General features: G+C 50.5%; 1 protein-coding gene across 1 annotated transcript in view; it reads right to left on the bottom strand.

Moving 5' to 3' along the window:
• The window catches only part of LOC146812786 (uncharacterized), a 99,053-nt gene that overhangs the window by 35,829 nt on the left and 45,244 nt on the right, over nt 1-17,980 (bottom strand). The window lies entirely within an intron of this gene.

The following is a 17,980-nucleotide window of genomic DNA, read 5'->3' as shown; positions in this document are numbered from 1 at the left end:
ATTATTTATTTAACAGGAAGCTACTTCCAGATTAGCGGGCGTGCTTATTTTATTAATTATTTGTGCTGCCCACTCACTTCAGCGGCCGCGCGGAACGTTTCTTAATTATTTTATTTTTACTTCGTGTGAAAGCGCACCATATGCGCTTTCACTTTAATATTGGCTGTGCCCCTTTGTTTAGACGCTGCTCACTGTAACCTGAATGATGTTGAGCAGCGTCTAAATAAATGCGCGTGGACAACATTAAAGTGCTCTCGCATTTGAGAGAGTTTGAGCTACTGGCATTAAAAATAATAATGCCTTTTATATATGTATTGGGTTTAAAACACATAAATAAAAGGCTTTGTCATTTACAATGCCAATCGCTACAACGCTCGCAAAAGCGAGACCTATTGCATTGAAAATGCTTGTTTCACATGCTACCAAATCTATTATGATGAAGAATAAATACTCGATTATGCAGCCACCACTCCTTGGAATATACACTACAATGTTACAGCAAAGAAGGCCTCCGTTAGTATACCAAACCCTGAACAGGTGAAAGTAGTTTTGGAGTGCTATAACTATGCCCTGATTCTTAAGCGTTAGTGTGCCAAATCTCAAGAGTCTCCCTGGTACACATGTGGTCCTCCTTGCTGGAGTTTGTGACCAATGTGTCCCTTCTGTACATGACAGTGGGTTCTATGTGCTCTGAACGGATCTGCAGTCAGTGCTACTCTCTAGCCTCTACTGTGCCACAGTCACAGTCATGGAATGTTCTTAAACGGATATATGAGGGAACCACGCGTGCCATTATCACGAGTCTATAACCACGCATATGCCTTTACCACGCATACCTTTACAACAAAAATGTAAGCATATCGCAGGTAAGTGAAACCGCTTTATTTATATATATATATTCTCCCAGATCCTGCCGAACTCACGGCGGGTTCATTCATGACACGCAGAAAGGAATCACGTTACACATTAAAGCTACAGAAATACGGGGCACTCACAAGGTACCATTGCAAATCTTTATTCCAGGCAGACGTGTTTCTGTGAAGTGTCTTCTTCAATGCCATTCTGAATAAAACAGCGCAAGGCTTGCAGTTCTGTTAAAAAGCACAGTCATTGGTCAGTTCTCACTCGTGATCAGGAACACAAGGACTGCTGTCTTTTCATAGCAATATTTTTATTATGTTGGCCTTTGCAGAAAAGGTCCCTTGAGGAGCCCTGCTGCGGTCGGTACACCTGTCACCATGTAGGGTCTGTGTCACACTGTACTTGACAGTTGCTGGCAGGCCAGTGGGTCCCGTTGCTGCTGAAGGGGATGTCCAAGCCCGACTATGTCCTGGTGCACCCATCTGAGGTGGGAGCACTGCTCTGTTTACTGCCCATGTCCCTGCACCGCACTTACTGATTTTACACCGCAACCCTGTAGGGCCCTGTGTGCACAGTCCATTCACTCTCCCTCCTCCGAGTCAAGGGTCCTATCAGGTCAAGTGCCGCTTTGTTGGAGGAAAAATTAGCTCCAGGGTGCATTCCCAATATTACCCACCCTACAAAGCAGCAACGCTTCCCAGTTATCGCCTACAGGACAAGCAACGATACAGCAGCCCCCCTTCCTAAAAGGTGTGCTGTCCTCTAGTTGCTCCCCATGGCTGGTCACCTGCCATCCTCTGGGCAGCATGGTTGGCCGTCACACCGTTCAGCCAAATTGTGATGACACAAGAGAATGCCATGTTGAGTGTGCAGATGAAAGTAAATGTCTAGTGCATATTTTATCCAACATCTACGTAATGGACCACGAGGAAATGCCTCCAGTAACCTGTGAGTTTTGGCAATGTGATTCTTCCTTGTGCTTCTTTATCCAGAAATCTGTGATAGCATGAATCATCCTACAGAGAAGACACGAGACTATAAAGAGGTAAATCTCCACCAAACAGGGATACATCCTCCAAACTATATGAAGTAAGCGCTTCTTTGTTTGGTAGAGATGTCCTCATATTTCTCAGCATCAAGAATCTGTCATCAAAAGTGGCAGGAAATGCGCTGTGGACCTATTGTTAAGCTGGCCATCATCCTGGCAAAAGCAAAAAAAGACCTTTGCATACTACTAATTTAGACGGGGCTGGGACAAACAGAAGGAGCTTCCAGGTGATTTTCCACATTTTCATACTCTTAGTAATTTAAAGGGAGTGCCATGGACTCTGCTCTCACCAGGAGTGGCCAAGAAAGAGAACCCCTCCTTTCTACAGAGGGGGTGGGGCACGTGGCCCCCTCCCTAGGCCAAATTGGTTCCAGGGCACCCCAGGGACAGGCCCTCTTCATCCTGGAGCCTAACAAGGGCACCCAGTGTGTTTTGTTGGGGACCTCTAGAGGATCCCCAATGCCCCCGGTCTCCCTGCCCCCAGCGGGAGCCAGCATTACTCCCACACATGCATCAGAGAGCAATCCATTCATCTGTTGTCCTTCCCGTTTGACAGCAGGCAGGAAAACATATAAAAAGTCTGCTAGGGGTGGGCACCCTGGGACATAGGAAGCTAGCACTGGGAGGTGGTGGTCCCTAGGGCCATTAGTGGCTCCAGGAGGGGAAGGGGTGGGGCTCCTTTTTGCTTGAAGGGCTGCGCCAGGGAGGTGGTGGTACCCTGGGCCAATAACAGCCCAGGAGCGGGGCAGAGCGGCCCCCCTTCTTTCTTATTGCAAGGTTGTCGCAGGAAGGTGGTGGTCCCCGGGGCTGTAATTGGCCTAGCAGGTGGCTGCGTGGCCCCCTCCCTCAATAAATTGTTTCTATGGCCCCGGGGAAGTGAAGCTCCCCGGGGCCCTTAAAGGACAATGGAGGGGGGTCCACACAGCCCCCTCTGATTTTTTAATAAAGCCCCAGGGAGGTAGGGTCCCCGGGGCACTTAAGGGGAATGGAGGTGGGTCCATGCAGGTCCCCTTCCTTTTTTTTTTTAATAGAACCCCAGGGAGGTGGTGGAACCCGGGGCTCATAAAAGCATCAGGAGGAGGCTCACGCGGTCCTCCTCTGCAATTTCTTCATACAGTCAGCCACGGGGAGGAGGCGGTCCCCGAGGCCAAGATTGCCCATGGGGAAGTACCCTGACCCCATAGAACTAATGGAGTGGTCTGTGAGGCACCCCTCATACGCAAGACATTTTCCAAAACATTTTTTTAAGCATGCGAGGATACGCTGATCGACCCGGATACTCACAGATTTAAGTGGATCTGTGGAGCCTGACCCTAAATTCTAAAAACATATACAATAAAGCACAGACCCACACACCTACTCAAACACTCACTCACAAACAAATACACACACACACACATACAGCCACTCACACACACTCACAGACCCACACACTACTCACACACTCACTCACAAACAAATACACACACACAACCATTCACACACCCACTCACACACCCATGCAGCCAATCACACACACGCAGAACTCCAAAACCACTCACACCCATACAGCCATTCACACACCCACACAGCCACTCCCACCCCCACTCACAGGCCCACACAGCCAGTCACACATGCACTCACACACCCACACAACCACTCACACACCCAGCTTCCAGGGACGTTATAGTTAGAAAATATCATTAAAAACAGTAGAAATTTACTAAAAAAAAAAAAAAAAAAAGGTAACAAGGACGTTATAGTAAGGTTCAGATTTTAAACACATAAAATCATCGAAATTTAGTAGTTATAGTTTGGGGGGTGCTAGAGTGCCCACAGCAAGATGGTCACACATTAGTGCAGCTCCGCCAGCCGGGTCATAAATCTGCCTAATATCCGGGCCGATAGTAGCCATCGAAGACCCTAAATGTGAGGCAGAAGTGCCGCAACCTATGGAGCTATGGAGTAAATTGAGTTGCGGCGCACCCGAGCAAGTAAAAGAAAGAAGAGTGGCGAGGGCTGACCCCTTTCTCTAACATGGCAGCGATAGGCTGTGACTGGTAACCAGATGGAGAGAGGACTGCTTCTCCCTGTGCAGAGACAACAGAACATCAGAGAGACTGTAGTTCGCAGCGACCTGGGGGGGGGGGGGGGGGGGGGGGAGCCAGCGGTGCAGGCACACAGCCTGTAGGGTGTCTAATTTATCTGCTTGCTGCCGGGGTGCATCTGCCGCTCCAACACGCCAGCAAAAACAGTTGGACTGGAGCGATCGCACCTTCATGAGGTCAGAATCGGAGGTGCTGGAGAACGAGTGGTGGCGCTGCACCCCATAGAAAGTGGGCCAAGTTGAGGGCGCTTGCCCGGATGAGGTGAGCGGTGCTGAGATCGCGGTGGGGGAAAGGACTCCTGCCGCGTGAGCCCGGAGAAACGTGCACATCACTGCTGAGTGTAGGCTGAATGCAGATAATCAGCCGGATTTGTGGAGGTGAGGCCTTGCGGTGAAGCAGTAGCGGTGAGGTGAGCACGGGACAGGCACATAGAGGTGCCATCTGTATGGCAAAAAGGAAATGTGCAGGGTCCCGACTCCTCTCAGTTAACACAGGGCTGCCTTCCACTAGCGATTGAGATGGGAAGTGACTGCTGCCTGCTACCCCAGAGGCAAAAAGTCGAGGAGATAAATCCAGCCAAGGCCGTGGAGGAGCAGTACGGTTGGCGTTGTTAGTAGTATGCCCCAAGCACAAGACATACTAGTTGCTGGCCAGGGTGTGCCTACCACCTTGGCGCTCTGCTTATCATCAGGATCCTCCAGCTGGGCCTAGCGATCTGCGAACATCATTGACACGTGTAGACTGAAGAAGGCTGGCAAATATATGGATCATTGCGGTGGCATGAGAGAGTGAGGCAGCTGTGATCCCTGCCTCTCTACGCTACCGGAGCTCGACGGGCTAGTGCAAGAAGTCACGAGGGAGAGACCTGGAGGTCTCCCCTCACTGCTACCCGTACAGAGAAGAACTACGAGGCATGGCAATAAAGCCCACACTATATATGGGGAAAACAGATGGACAGCAGTCCCGCCTTACCTTTGAGGAGAAGAAGACGCCTAAGCTAACACAGCACGCGCACTCTGACAAAGATTTACCTCCTCAGGTGGGGGGGGGGGGTCCCTGGAAGCCACACTGCAGGTCATGCAACAGAGTCTGCTGTCAATAGACGGCAAGATAGACACCCTAAATGTTCACATGGACAACATGGTGTCCCAACTGGACATACACGCTGCCCGGTTCGCAACGGTAGAACAATGCATTTCGGGAACTAAGGATGACTTACAAGGACTAACCCGAAAGCAGCTGAGCATGGACAAGATCTTGACCGTCATGCAAGCTAAAAATGAGGACCTGGATGCACGAATGCGCGTAATGGACGTCCCGGAGTCCACAAACACAGTTCACCTGGAAAAATATTTGGAAGAAATTTTGAGATGCGTATTTGGTAGTGAAGAACTATCAGCGGTGATAATAGTCGAACGAGCCCACAGATCCTTACAGGTCGCTGCCACCCTCTGGGGCTCCCCACGTCTGATCATCGCTAAGCTCATGAATTACAGAGATCGGGACACGGTGCTATGCCTCTCACGGGAAAAGGGCATCACTCGCTTCGATGGCAATGAGGTATCTTTGTACCCCGATTTCATAGTCACCATGCTGTTTCCGGCCAATCTGAGAGTGGAGCATGACGGCCGCCATACCATACTTACTTTCCCCAAAGCAGCAATGGACTTCATCAAAGCGGTGTGGTGCTCTTGTGGTGACTTCCCACGCAGAGAAATGGATACCACGGCATCCAGGAACAATGGACCTGACTAGCACCATTGGACTGCCTCCACAGATTCGTTCTATTAAGGAATGTAAAGGCTAGCCATGTAGGTACACTTCTTATAAACAATGCCTAGAAGGTGTAGATGCTACTGAGTAAGGGGAACAATTGATAAAGGCATGTTTATACCACCAAAGTGGGTGGGGGTGTTGTTACTGTTGGCATGTTATGGATGCTCCGATTGCATGGGTCCTGTATCAGTATCATATATATACCCCTACCCCGCAACTCCCCACACAGCACTAGAACATAGTATGTTGGATGAATAAACACTAGAAATGGTACCCCCAACTTGCTCACGTGGAACTTGCTCGGTTTTAATAACCCAAAGAAAGTTAGACAGGTATTTGCGTATCTAGATAGGCATCAGGTGCACATCGCATTTCCACAAGAATCAGATCTCAGTCCACAGGCTGTGGCTAAACTGGGGGCACGAAGGGCACACACGAAAATGGCTTCCTCCTAATTCCTCCTACTCTAGGGGGGTCTTATCTGAATCCGTAGATGCACCTCCTTTACCACATTGCACTCTGAAACAGATGATTAGGGAAGATACATCATATGGCAGGGGGAATGCAGGGATACAATGCTAACCTTAATAAATGTATATGGACCTAATACGGATGATACTGAATTTTACACCACTTTATATGTCCGAATCTATAAACTTCAACCATCCATTATTATCTGGGGAGGAGACTTTAACTTTCCACTAGATCCAAAAATTGATAGATCCGGGGCCCGCTGGGACAGACTAAACAGGCAAGTAGGGTGCTCAGGGAGGGAATGAGTGACTGGGAGCTCAATGATATATGATGGATTCAGAACCCAGGGAAACGGGTGGGCAAGTTTATCTTGACTGCACACAATATGTGGTCATGATTAGACTACTGACTGGTGACTGGCAAAATTAATACTGGACTCAGACTGTGAGACACCTACCCCGAATGCTGTTGGATCACTCTTCAGTGTTACTATCTTTGGCACTGCCGACTGAGGCCCCCGCCCCTTTCAATGGAGACTTCAACCTTGACGGACGGGGTTTTCAGGGATAGAGTAAAGACAGCTATCATACAATACTTTAATGAAAATAGAGGGTTGGTGGACACAGATGGTGTATTATGGGAAGCCTTCAAGGCTACAATCTGCGGAACATGTATAGGGCCTAGGGCCGGGGTATTACAATCTTTGAGATCCCGCCTATCCCAGCTCGAAAAAACTTTGCAAACACTTGAGAGAACGTATAAAACAAAACAGCTGAAGGTTGAGGCAAAGGCAGAAATACCGCACCTGTCAACAAAATAGTCTGGCAAAGTAGTAATGGTGCAAGGAAACCAGGAAGTGCACCCCTCTCCACTCCCTATTCGGAATTTCCATACTTAAAGCAATCAAAAAAACATGGAATACGCACCCATCAATTGTGTAACCATTCAAAGTCAGTTAGACACAAATTGTTCACGATGATCTGAAGAATATGCCAAGTTGTTATGTTCTTATTTCCTTAATTCTTTATTTACAATGATGTGCATAAAAAGTTGTTAAAATCCACTATTCATAATCCTTTTAGCCAACGCGTTTCGTCCCAATAGGGACTTCTTCAGGGCTCAAAATTAGAGTCACGGTATATGTTTGTTTCCTGATACAAGTCAACAGAAAAGTCCTACGACACAATAAGTGAGGTGTCTTCAGGGTCACCATTCAAGTGGCACGGTAGCCCGGAATAGCTGTCTCTGCATCCGCTCCAAATGCAGAGCGGACTCTAATTTTGAGCCTTGAAGAAGTCCCTATTGGGACGAAACGTGTTGGCTGAAAGGATTAAGAATAGTGGATTTTAACAACTTTATATGCTCATCGTTGTCAATAAAGAATTAAGGAAATAAGAACATAATGACTTGGCATATTCTTCCGATCATCGTGAACAATTTGTGTCTAACTGACTTTGAATGTTTACACAATTGATGGGTAAGGATTCCATGTTTTTTTTGATTACTTGAGCGAACGTATGAAATCAACCAAATGCCTCAGAAGCTGGCGGACATTGGGACAAACCTAAATGAATACGCTGAGGTGGCGAATCAGGAGATCTGCTATCTATTTAAGCAATGGGTGGAGCACACATATGGGGAGGGAGGGAGACCTTGGTGCAGTCTAACAACCAAAATAAAAGGACCTTCGGACATTCCACAGATACTGACTATCACCTCACAGGATGGAACACGCCACCATGACTCCCAAGAAATCCTAAAATGTTTTGTGGACTTTTACGCCGAGCTTTATGGCTGGCGCAAGTCTGCATTGCCGCGTGAAACAGACGTCTCTCTAAATGACATAGCACTGGCATGGCTCTCGCCAGGGCAAAGGAAGTTTTTGGTTCAATGGATAACGGAGGAAGAGGTTGGAGACGCTATCCGCTCCTTACCTAATAGGAAATCGCCTGGAAGCGATGGCCTTTCAGGCGAGTTTTATAAATCCTTCTCAGAGTTAATAACACCTCATCTACTAAAAATGGACCAGGAGGCGTATGACAACAATCTCTTCCCCCCACTCTCCAGGAGGCACTGCTAAGCCTGTTATTGAAACCCAAGAAACAGCCCGAGCAAGTAGATTCATATAACTCGCTGTCACTAATTAATACTTATGTTAAGATTCTGGCGAAAATTATTGCATCCCAACTTCAACTGCTAATGCAAGCCTAGTATTGCCAGACCAAGCAGGCTTTGTCCCCCCTAGACCCACCACGCATAATCTCCGTACCCTATTTGCCATCATCCACCAGCTGAATACCTCGCTGCCTGCTGTGGTGATTTTTCTGAATGCTGCTAAGGCATTTGATTCTATACAATGGCCTTATATGTTCACTGTGCTAGCCCGGATGGGGATGCCATTGGCTTTCTTTTTTTTTTTAAAAACCTTTATTTATGTCAGTCTGGAACACAGCTAGTCAGCCGACATCCCGGAGGTTCGGCAGCCAATTAAGTACAACACATGGAAGTGTCCACAGCTCTGGTACCAGAAAAAACAAAGGTTCCTTTTTTTAAAACAACCTGAAAGTAAATAACACAAGCAAGGCAGTATACACAATGAACTCGTGCCAGTTCCCGATGGGGGCGCGGCCCCATTCCCAAAGTCAGAACAAAACCACCGGTCGGGTGGATGAGGGAGAAGCAGAGGCGCTAACATTCTAGCATATAATCATCATAAAAATCCCAAGTTGGAAGTGAAGCTAGGGGCAAAGTTGCTCCTCCAGCGGTTCAGTGGCCGGGGGCAGACATATATCACCCCTATACTGGTTCCATCGCTCCCATATCTTATGCCATTTCTTAGGCCGCCCCCGGGCACTATACACCGTTTTCTCCCTAAACATGCTCCAGTCCATATTTTCCATCCATGCTTCCATAGCGGGAGGTCTCTGAGAACCCCACAGTCGCGCAATATCGCGCTTCGCCACCATATTTCCTTGGGTCACCCATTGAGTCTGCGCCGCATCATAGTCAGTAGGACCCCAGACATTCAAAAGACAGCGCCGTGCCTCTGGCAGCAGTGCAATACCCGTGACCTCCTGCATCACAACATGAATTCGCTTCCAGAACTCCGTGATCACACCACATTCCCATATGATATGTAGGAAGGTGCCCACCATCCCGCAGCCCCTCTTACATAAGCCATCCTCGGAGAAACCCATATGAATCAGTCGGGGCCCGTGACATAGACTCTATGAAGTATCTTAAGCTGCACTAGCCTTAGTCGTGCCGGGATCGCGACCTCCTTAGGAGAGGAGATGGCATACTGCCAATCCTCATCATCCAGTTCAAGGCCGTCCCTAGTCCACTGATCACGCACCCCTAGGTGGAGGTCAGTCCGGACATTAACAAGCTTCTTGTAAATTAAGGAGATTGTACTCTCCGGCATATGGCCATCCAGAATCCGATCCTCCAAAGGAGAGGACTCAGGCACAGTCTCCCCCTCGACGAGGACGGACCGCAGAGCGTGGTGTACCTGTGCATACCGGAAATATTCCGTACCCTCCAGATCGTATTCCGTCCGTAGCACGTCAAACGACTTCACTCGTCCCTTAACCAGCAGGTCTCCCACCCTGGATATCCCAATCAGGTCCCATTTCTCGAACCCCTTCGTGTGCCAAAGTTTCCCCAACATATCAGAGTCAAACAGCGGAGTAGCGAGGGTAAGCCTATCCTTCCAACCCAGCGAGTTCGTAACAGCCTTCCACACGTGCACCGCCGTCTTGGTTGGCCCCGTGAGGGACCCATCCGTTGACCTGGAGTAGAGTGCTCTAAAGTAATTACCCCCGCGCAGCAACCACCGATCCATAGCGAAGCTGGGGCTCAGCGCCGGACCGTAGACTCCATGATTGATCGCACTCAACTGGGTGGCCCAATAATATCTTCTAATGTCAGGAAGCGCGATACCCCCATCGTACCACGGAAGGGTCAGCTTTGCAATAGCTATACGCGGTCGGCCATCCCACAGCAACGAGCGCTGGAGGCTCTCGACCTCCCGAAAATAGCTGGCCGGGACCAGCTCCAGGGTATTCTGCAGGGCATAGAGAAAGCGGGGAAGAGACATCATTTTGAACAGCGCGGCGCGGCCTAGGAGGGAGAGCGGCAACCGCCGCCAACCCGCCACATCCCGCCGCAGGCGCGTCAATGGAGGGAGCAGGTTTCTCTCATATCGAACAATTGGATCGGTGGAGATATAGATCCCTAGATACAAAAAGCCCTCCTGGGCGATCTGGATCGAGCAATTCCGCGGGAGAACAGGGACGTCTCCACTTAGGGCATACAGATACGACTTCCCCCAATTAATGGTGAGACCCGAGTTCCTACCAAAAGAATTCAGAACATCACAGACTACTATGAGAGACTTCCTGGGTGAAGTGAGGTATAGCAAAATGTCGTCGGCATAAAGAGAGATGCGGTCCTCATGATCTGGTGACCATCGGATCCCCCTTATGTCCGGGTGCCATCGTATCCACGCCGCCAGCGGTTCAAGAGCGAGAGCAAACAACAACGGCGACAGGGGACAACCCTGCCTGGTGCCCCTCCCCAGCACGAACGGGCAGGACACCCTACCATTAACCGCAACTTTAGCCAAGGGTCCCTCATACAGTAGTCTCACCCAGCCAACAAAGCCAGGTCCAAAGCCGAATTTTGCAAGTGCAGCCCACAGATATGCCCACTCTAGCGTGTCAAAAGCCATTGTGGCGTCAAGTGCAGCCACAATGGTCGGCTCCCGCAGCGTCCCCGTCCTTGCGAGCACGCCGTGGAGGCGCCTAAGGTTCAACGCAGTGTTACGGTGCGGGATGAAACCGGATTGGTCCGGGTGGATCAGGTCCCCGATCACCCTGATCAAACGGTTGGCCAGTATTTTAGCGAGGATTTTCGGCTCGGCATTAAGTAGCGAAATCGGCCTATATGAGCTGCATTTATTCCTGGGCTTGCCATCTTTGTGTATGACCACAATTGTCGCCAGGCGTTGGTCAAATGGAAGGCATCCTATCTCCCGCGCCTCTACAAACATAGCTCGCAGATGTGAGAGCGATCTTGTCCGGCCGGAGTTTTTAGAACTCAATTGGCAGGCCATTCGGGCCCGAGGCCTTGCCCGGGCGCAGTGAACGAATAGCACCCGCGACTTCGTCAGCTGTGATGTCACCATCTAGATCTTCCCTGTCTATGTCAGAGAGGCAAGGCAGCGCCAGGTCTCGCAGAAGTTCACACGAGTCCTCCACCGGCCTGTCCGACACTGAGGTGTAGACCGTGCGGAAATAATCTGCAAAGCACTGGACTATGCCATCCGGCTCAGTGACAATAGCGCCACCCTCTGTTACTAGTTCTGGCACCACACGATTAACCCGCTCTTTTTTATCCAGCCACGCTATTAATTTCCCGGCCTTGTCCCCAACATCGTACAGTCGCCCCTGCTGCTCCCTACTCAGGGCTTTGGCCGCATCCGTCACCAGGGCCTTATACTCCGACTGCTTAAGGCTCAATTTATGCAGCGTTGCTGCCGTAGCCTCCTCCTCCAAAACCAACTCTAGAGCCGCTATCTCCGCCTCAATCTGTGAGACCTCCGCATCCCTCCGACGTTTGGCTGCCGCTATCAAGGAAAGGGCCTCTCCTCTCAGCACAGTTTTAAACGCTTCCCACAAAGACACCGCAGACGTGACCGAGCCTAGATTTTCCTGGAAGTAGAGATCGACCGCCTTCAGCACCGCGCTACGAGTCCTAGGGTCACGGAGATACCAGGGATTAATCGGAGCCACCCTGCCCACCACCCCTCGACCAACATCCATACAGATCCACACCAGCGAATGGTCAGAAATACCCCTAGCCATGTGCCTAGCCTCGGACACAAAGGAGGCGTGTGCAGCCAAAGTAAGTACATAATCAATTCTAGAGAGACTGCCATGCGCCCCTGAGTGGAAAGTGTACTGCCACTGAGTGGGATGCAGCAGTCTCCAACAGTCAACCAGACCAAGGGTATCCACGAAGTCTGAAAGCCATTTCTGCGCCCCCCCAGAGCTTCTTGGCGGGTGTCTATCAAGCAATACGGAGCCAACCGCATTAAAATCGCCACCCACCACCAACATCCCCTCTGGGAGATCCAACAGAGCCCTCCCCAGGTCCGCAAATGTGGAGGGCTGCAGCGCCGGAGGGACATAAACAGAAACCAAGACCAGCGTCCTGCCCTCCCACCTCCCCGCCACAGCCGCAAATCGCCCCCTTTCATCAACAGTGGTGGAGTCAACCTCAAACGGCAGTGAGGCCCTAACAAGTATTCCAGCCCCTCTAGAGCCCGAGGAGAACCCCGAGTGCGCAACGAATTTGTAGCCCTTCCTGTTGAGTGCGTAGCACGTGTTACCTGTCAAGTGCGTCTCTTGCAATAAAACTATATCAGGGGAGCATCGCTTCAGAAATTGCAGGACAATCCCTCGCTTAATACGATCCCCTAAGCCGTTAACATTCCAACTGAGTATCTTTAAGCCCCTACCCCCCATCCCGAAATGTAGGGAGACCTCCACCCCCCCGTAGAACCGCACTCGAGCTAAAGAAGCTTGCATCACCACGCCTTGCAAAACAAAAACCAACAACAACCACCTCAACAACCCCATTCCACCCCCCACCCTACACCCCTGCGTAAGCTTAAGAAGCCCCCCCAACTTGCAGTGTGCCTGTCGCCCTATTCTAAGACTAGTCTACAAAAAGAACCCCAGAGGAGGAAAAAGCTCCCTTCATACCCCCGCCACCCCCCGGGCTACTACCCTCCCGGAGAGACCGAAGACTGTGATTCACTGTCCTGGGCAAAGTCAAAATGATCTAGCACCAGAGTCCTCACTCTTGTTCATCACGGCCGCCTTCTGCTCCACCAGCATGCTCCCCGCTAGTCCGTCGTTGGGGCAATGTGTCCAGCCAGTCTCCGACCATGTCCGGTGATTCAAAAAAGAAAGTCCGCTCTTCATACACCACACGCAATCTGGCCGGGAAGAGCATGGCGTACTTCAGTTCCATCCCTCTTAGCCTTCTCTTAACCGCCAGGAAGCTCTGCCTTTGCTTCTGCACCGCCTGGGTAAAGTCAGGATAAAAACTCACTGTGGTGTTCTGGAAAGTCATCGGGCCGGACACTCGTGATGCTTGTAGAATGGCGTCGCGGTCCCTGAAATTAAAGATCCTGGCGACAATCGGTCTCGGAGGGGCCCCCACCTTGGGCCTCCCACCAGGGACTCTGTGGGCCCGTTCAACAGTAAAGAACTTACTGAGGCCTTTGGGCGCCAGATGGTTTACCACCAAGTCCTCCACGAACAGGTCCACCGACTGTTCCTCCGAGTTTTCCGGGACCCCAATAATGCGCACGTTATTGCGCCGTGCCCGGCCTTCAAAGTCCTCCAGCCGTCGGGCAAAGAGGTCGTTTGCAGACCTCAAATTTCGGACTTCCAGCTGCAGATCAGAGACATCTCCCAGGAGGCCAAAGGTTTTAAGGTCCAAGGATTGAACCCGTTCATTGGTGTTCCCCAGGTCTGCCCGAATCAAATTGACGTCGATCGAGATTGTGTCCACTTTATGTGCCAGGGTCTCGAATTGCTGCCCGATAGAGGACTGCATCCCCTCGATGGCCCCCATGACATCCTGCAGGGTTGGTTCCGTAGCGGGGGGCAAACCATCTTTCAAGGCTTCCAGTGGCCGTCCCGATCCGCCCGGTGACCCCTTCTGCTGGGCATAACGATCCATGTTGTTGGTTTGGGTGTATCCTCCCCGCCTGGTGTTCTTGGGCTTCTGTTTTTCGGCTTCCGATTTGGCCGACATCGTGATCTGCTGCAGAAACAATCCCCTTGCCCATCCAGAGAAGACAGTGCAACAAGTGACCGGCGCGGCTCACTCCCAGGCCAGGGCGCGATGAAAACAGGAAAGCGAAAGTGATGACACCGTCCTCCCGATGGCTCGCCCCTCACACGGCCGCTGTTGTTCAATTAGTGCTCGGGCACCGTGCCAGTGCAATCCCCGGGCATCTTCCGGGGAGTAGGCCGCAAACTTCCATGTGGCACAACTTCGGACTCCGGTGAGCGATTTCAGTCCGGACAGCGACGATCACCTCAGCAACGGCTCGCCTCCAATATTCCGGGTGTTAAAAACAGGATTCTTCACCGGATATTTGCCGGAGGGAGCGAGGGTCTCGGGAGCTCTGAGCTCACGCAGCCATCTTGGTCACGCGCTAGGCTCCTCCCTCGCCATTGGCTTTCTTAAGTTAGATTTGGTTGCTATACACGGACCCGATTGCCCGCGTCTGCATAAATGGCGCAATATGCGACCCGTGCGAATCTGCAGGGGAACACAGCAGGGCTGCCCGCTCTCCCCAATCTTATTCGCCCTCGCACTGGAGCCCCTGGCTTGTATTATAAGACAAAAGCGTGCGTCCGCATCTTTACGATTCCGGCAGTGCCTCCTTGCTATATCACTCTATGTGGACAACATTAATTGGAATAAGTTAGCAGTGTTTCCATTAACACCTGCCACTGTACCCCACGCGTTAGAGTACCAGCTGGAGTGGTGCACAGAGCCTCTGAAATACCTGGGTGTATGGATACACCGATGCCCAGAAGTTGTCATACGCCCAAACTATGGCACTGTTGTCTCAAAATTACTAGATCAAATAACTTGCTGGATTAGACTCCCCCTTTCTCTCGCCGATAGACTAGCAATCATGAAGATGGTTTTCCTGCCTACATTTTTTTGTATGCGTTCGTTAACATCCCCATTCCCCTCACAAAAGAGTTCTTTAAGACAGTAAAATTTTGCATGATGACCCTCGCCTGTGCAGGCAAACAGCCCAGAATTAGCGGGCAGACACTCCGGCGCCCCTATATACAGGGGGGGTTCACTGTACCAGATCTCTATTTGTTCTATTTGTGCGCTCAAGCTCCATTTGCTCACTACTGGTACAATGATACATAGCACACATTGTCATTGAACATGACGAAGCACACCCCCTCCCCCTAAACGCGGTATTGCCATGCATGCACCTAATGACTAATGGCATCGCATCGGCTCTAGCTCCACCCACCAACGGAACGAAGAACGCGAGGAGAGTGTTGTGCTGCAGCGAGCTAGTGATCTGGGAAGCCAGCTTTGGTACTTTGCTTAAAAAACCACGATAAAAACGGACCTCCTAGCAAACCTGCCATTGCCGTTTTGGATTTCCTGAGGACACTCAGCGCAACTTTCTCCACGCAACTTTCTCCACGCCTCGCGGAACCTGCTTCGCAGAGGGGCGCTTTCCTTCCCGGGCTGAAGCTGCTGCTGGGGTAAAACAGGGGCTGAGGGCTGCGAGCAAGAGGGCTGGGACTCCATTTCTCAGGAGTCCCAGGAACCCGCGCCCGCTCCACCTGGGCTGCTCTCCCTCCCCGCCCCACCCCCAACGACCGGGTGAACAAATACCGGTTTGCCTTGTACTCCGTGGGACCTCCTAGCAAACCTGCCATTGCCATTTTGGATTTCCTGAGGACACTCAGCGCAACCTTCTCCACGCCTCGCGGAACCCGCTGCGCGGGTCCCGCTTCGCAGAGGGGCGCTTTCCTTCCCGGGCTGAAGCTGCTGCTGGGGTAAAACAGGGGCTGAGGGCTGCGAGCAAGAGGGCTGGGACTCCATTTCCCAGGAGTCCCAGGAACCCGCGCCCGCTCCACCTGGGCTGCTCTCCCTCCCCGCCCCGCCCCCAACGACCCGCCCATCACCACAACAGCCATAAAATAACGCGTGCTTACCGCTGCGCGGGAGCTCGCCGGGAGAAGCCCGGGACAAGGGCGGGACCGTCTAAGGCCGTCCAAGGACGATCAAGGTTGGGTCGGGGCTACTCCCTTTATCAGTGATTCTAGATCTCTTACTTTAAACTGTTTGGTTGTAAGTTATAGCACTATATATTTAGTTGTTTCCTAGAACCCACATGATGTCCTTGCGCTCAGGGAAGGGTAGACAGGTTACCGTAAAAACGAACAATGGGAAAGCAACTGGAACTTTAGACGATTTTATAACTCGGGCAACTGTGATCTTAGAAAAAGAAATCGCCCTTACCGAAAAGCGTTTGTCCCTAGATCTAATAACAGGCAAACGCTCATCCTTGGGAGATATTGCCTCTAAAACTACCCCCAATAAGGCACCCACTCCCGAGAAAAGTGCAGATAGTGCAGATAGCAACCTAGAGGCTAGTCCAAACTTAGTGGCACTCTCTGACTCCCAGACAATCACGATAGCAGACCCAGGGGACTCCCAAGCTGAAGCACCCACACTTACTCCTATACCTATTTCATCAGGTATCACGGGGGATAACGCCTTAGACGGCAATTTGAGCAATAATGGGCCCATCCACATACAAGATCATGTAGTAGTCTGTGAGCGGGAACCAAACAATCCGAACAAACGTAAAAGAGGGGGAAACCATAGAAAAGGAACCAGATCCAAGTCAGCGAAGCCAGCACTTAACTCTAGTAACTAAAAATAAATCACTCGAGGTGGGGGGTACTAATAACAATAATAAAAACAGTAACCCCAATAATAGTAATTCAAAAAAAGGGGGAGAGAATAAAAATGCCAGTAAAACACCTAAAACACTTATAACTGGTGACCCTAAGGCAGCACCGGTCCCCTTAGCACGAACAAAACCTGTTCCATTAGCTCGTACTAAACTTGCAGTGGCGGGCACTGTGGGGCCCCCTAGTCAAAATATGGGTAGTACAGTACTAACACCAGAAGTTACTACTTCTAAACAGGGAACTACCCAAGGGCCAAAACAAACATCTTCGCAGGGGCCTGCAGCAAACAATGACAATGAGAGAGCACATAAAAGGAAATCACCACCTGTAAACTTGCCCCCAGACTCAGCTCCTTTTATGGTAATACTCACAGGAGTACCCCCAGTTTTGTCTAATAAAACGGAATCAAACCAGGAGTTAAAAAACAAAGTAATATACTGGCTCAATAATAACAGACCACTCCCTCCTGATTCTAAAACAAAAATACTTAGTGTACGCAGAGTTCCCTGGGTGGGCCCAAGTGAGAAGGACCTAGAGGGGGACTGTATCCTGATCAATTTCAGCGACACCTGGGTAAAAAATATCATCTGCTGTAAACCAAGATTTGCTAGAGCTGGGGATATTCAATGTATAGGTCTAGAATATTTCTATCCAAATTTGAATCTTGTTCCCCCGACTTTGCTTTACAAAAACACTGGGCAGACATCTAATAGTGAAACACACCCTGGGTGGGCCCGGAGAAATAGAGCCGTATGGCCAAACCAAAACAACTGGGGTCCTCTGCAACAGAGTGATGGTTTCTTTAGGGGATCAATTTATAACAATAACAACTCTTCGCAAACCTGGTATAATGAACTAAGACCAAGATTCCAGGGGGAAGACTACCTAGGATGGTTTCCAAGTAATATCCCCCTAAGAAACCGCTTTGATGCACTTGCGGGCATGGAAGAGATAGATTGACCATCACTAAGTTCTCCTGGCAATACTAATACTCTGACAACAGGAGAGCCCAGCCAGAGGGAGAAGGGAGAAAGCTGTGACGATAACTCACGGGAGAATGTTTCCGTTGGTGACGATCGTACTTCTAACCCCCAAGTCCCTGAGGCTGGCCTTACTAAAGAAAGCGAACCAAGTCCAATCATCTTAAGGCATAATCCGGAAGTATTACCTGAACCAGTCAGAAA

Source organism: Triturus cristatus, chromosome 7, assembly GCF_964204655.1.
Source record: "Triturus cristatus chromosome 7, aTriCri1.1, whole genome shotgun sequence".
In the NCBI taxonomy this organism is placed as follows: domain Eukaryota; kingdom Metazoa; phylum Chordata; class Amphibia; order Caudata; family Salamandridae; genus Triturus; species Triturus cristatus.
Note: the sequence above shows the minus strand (reverse complement) of the source record. Positions and strands in the feature narration are given on the sequence as shown.